Below are 2,722 nucleotides of genomic sequence, written 5' to 3'. Positions count from 1 at the left end.
TTCCCTTTTAAAAATGCAACCTGGTTGTAATGTCTAATCAGGGATTATATATGGAAACCACATCTTGACAGCTGTGATAACATGACCACATGTTTTCTTTGTTTTTTGTTTTGTTTTGATTTTACATAATCCATAATAAGTCCACTCTCTTACTGCGAGAGAACGACAGAGTGCCACCAGCATTGATGTATATATATTACTGGACTGGACATATATTATATGTCTGTCGTGGACTTTATTAGTCCACGACAGACAGTAAGTTTAGCTTTCTTACTCAGAGCTAAAGAGTTCTGAGTAAGAAATGTTATTGAAAATAAGAACAAGTCTTGTTGCCAAAGAGATAAAACTCTGTCCATTTGACCACATGAAGAATCGTTTGAAGAAACGCTCACAATTGCAGCCTCTTATTTTGTCTAAACTGCAACTTACAAGTGATGTTGCAGTTCTCTGAAAACCAATCTTTAGCTGAATTATTCTCACACTACAATGTCATTTCAGACATTGTTTACTAGTTTTGTTTTGCTTTTGTCCTTTTTTTGCAACAAAATAGTGTGGGAGATACAGTAATTTTCATACTAACTTGGAAAGACTTAAGAGTGATAGAAATGTTGTTTCCACACTCAGGGACAGTACACCAGAGACGACAACTCAAGGTTGAGAGACTCTGGCTCAAGATCCATTTAAGGCACAAAATGAAAGACTTCAGACTCAGCTTCAACTTTTTCTCTAAAGACTGGATACTGTGTAAGGATGTGCATTTTTATTAGCCTTTGATGATCAAATCAATTTATTCCTATTGCGCCATTTACTGATGGAAATTGTAGCAGCACCAGTGGAGCGACTGGACAGTCAAAGGAGTCACCAATACTTCCACCCATCATGTTGGATGAACTTCTGTCCCTCTTATGTCGTGTGTTGAGAAAAAGGTCTGACATTCAAAGTTATCTTTACAAAAACCGCTTGTTTTAGTAAAGTTGTCATGATTTGCGGTTGTAGAATGTTGAGGTAGACGAAGTGGACCCAGGTAGTAGAGGAAATGATGGTTCAATGAAGAATAAAGCAGGTGAGCAGAAGGCTAAGAGCTCAGACACTGGTAGCCACTGGTAACACAACTAGAGACAATGACATCAGACAAGGACCCGACAACAAACAAGAGACACAGGTGGATTTAAATACACAGAAGGTTGTCAGGGGAACGAGACACAGCTGGGATAAATCAATCACAGAGGCTCAACTGACACAGAAAGCAAAATAAACACACAGAAAACTCAAATCTTCACAAAGTGATTTCACGTTATTAAAGGCAGCACTCAGAATAAATGTGGATATTTATTTCACTGCAAACTCACACAAAACATACTTTTCAAAAATAACACATTTATAAATTTAAATGAAGAAATCTAAGAGCTGCAAACTACAATCTGTGTTTTGCAGCTCTGTGCTCTCTACTTCTCTCTCTATACTCTGTGTGCCTGTCCCCAATCACATCAAACATGTGGATTTCTTTATTTGTGCAGGTTCCAGACATCTTTAGTCTCTTGTGGTAACCAAAATATAGCATAAGCTTTCAGCTCACATGTGCTAGAAAAAGATTTATTCACATTTATATACATTTATATTCATACTCTGGAATAGATTTAAGATGCAATTGCCAAGGATTCAGGGAAACTATTGCATTGAGTTTTTGTGTAATATTTGGCACAAGTAATATGCTACTTCCACCAAATAACGTCTGGACCCATCCAACAAAAAAAAGTAAAACAAAACCCCTTTCTCATTATTCTCTCATTGTTTAGCATATAGAAATATGTTTGGTAATCAGTACTGAGCTAAAACAAGGAAACTTTACAATGATCTGAGGTCAGACACTAAGAAGAAGACACAAATATGTATCATTGATAAACTGACAGGAGCTGGACCTCCAAACCCAATGGATGGATGGATGGATGGATGGATGGATGGATGGATGGATGAGATTAGGAAATTTTTGGTATGGAAAATTTTTCACTACTTCTTATTCACTGAGTACATGTGTTAAAAATGGAGTGAGAATTAACAATAAAAGGACAATATTGTTATGTATGATTTACTAAGAGATGGATGGCGACCTGACCAGGGCGCAGCCTGCCTCCTTACTGCTGGAGATAAGCACCAGCTCTGCTCACAAGGATAAACGTACCAGACTGGATGATTAATAAGAAAAAAAACAGCACAGAGAGGATTTTCATTCTTAAGGTTTATTTGTCATGCAAACAAACAGAAGGGAAAATGTTTCCTGAATGTTGAGTGAAAGACCATCAGAACAGCAGGTTTGGAACCTGAAATGAGAAAAGGTGAAATAGTCGCATAAAACTCAATAACCTGATCAGAAACAGATCAAGTTTAACATCTACTACTTCAAGCACTTGGTCACTCACTGACTGGTCACTGGTAACATTGCAGGCTTTATGCTGCAGCTGCAGCTATAATTGCTTGGAGAAGAGTGATGAGGTTAGCCAGCGAGAGAGTTGAGCTTGACTTTAGGGAAATCAAGAAGATTATCATTACACACACAGCAGAGGATTTTCTCCGTGATGATACAGTAACTTATGTTCAAGATTGTTTTAAATGTAAAGCAGAGAAAGTCGTCACCTCATTAGAGCTGGAACGGGCAAAGCGCTGATGCTCCATCTGTAGGTTGAACATATTCTGCTTTATTACAACAATAACACTATAATTATTA

At 37.5% G+C, this 2,722-nt stretch overlaps 1 long non-coding RNA gene across 1 annotated transcript in view; it reads right to left on the bottom strand.

Annotated features, from left to right (window-relative positions):
• Positions 1 to 2,221: 2,221 nt before the first annotated feature.
• The window catches only part of LOC106949921 (uncharacterized), an 8,743-nt gene continuing 8,242 nt past the window's right edge, over positions 2,222 to 2,722 (bottom strand). The window contains exons 4-5 of the long non-coding RNA XR_001425500.1: positions 2,418 to 2,517; positions 2,222 to 2,318 (exon numbers count right to left, since the gene is read on the bottom strand). This is a non-coding gene — a long non-coding RNA (uncharacterized LOC106949921). The remainder of the gene's footprint in view (positions 2,319 to 2,417; positions 2,518 to 2,722) is intronic.

Source organism: Poecilia latipinna, unplaced genomic scaffold (genome assembly GCF_001443285.1).
Source record: "Poecilia latipinna isolate Pla-1442-1.1 unplaced genomic scaffold, P_latipinna-1.0 Scaffold370, whole genome shotgun sequence".
Taxonomy (NCBI): Eukaryota; Metazoa; Chordata; class Actinopteri; order Cyprinodontiformes; family Poeciliidae; genus Poecilia; species Poecilia latipinna.
The sequence above is the reverse complement of the archived record's forward strand: the minus strand, read 5'-3'. Positions and strand labels throughout refer to the sequence as shown.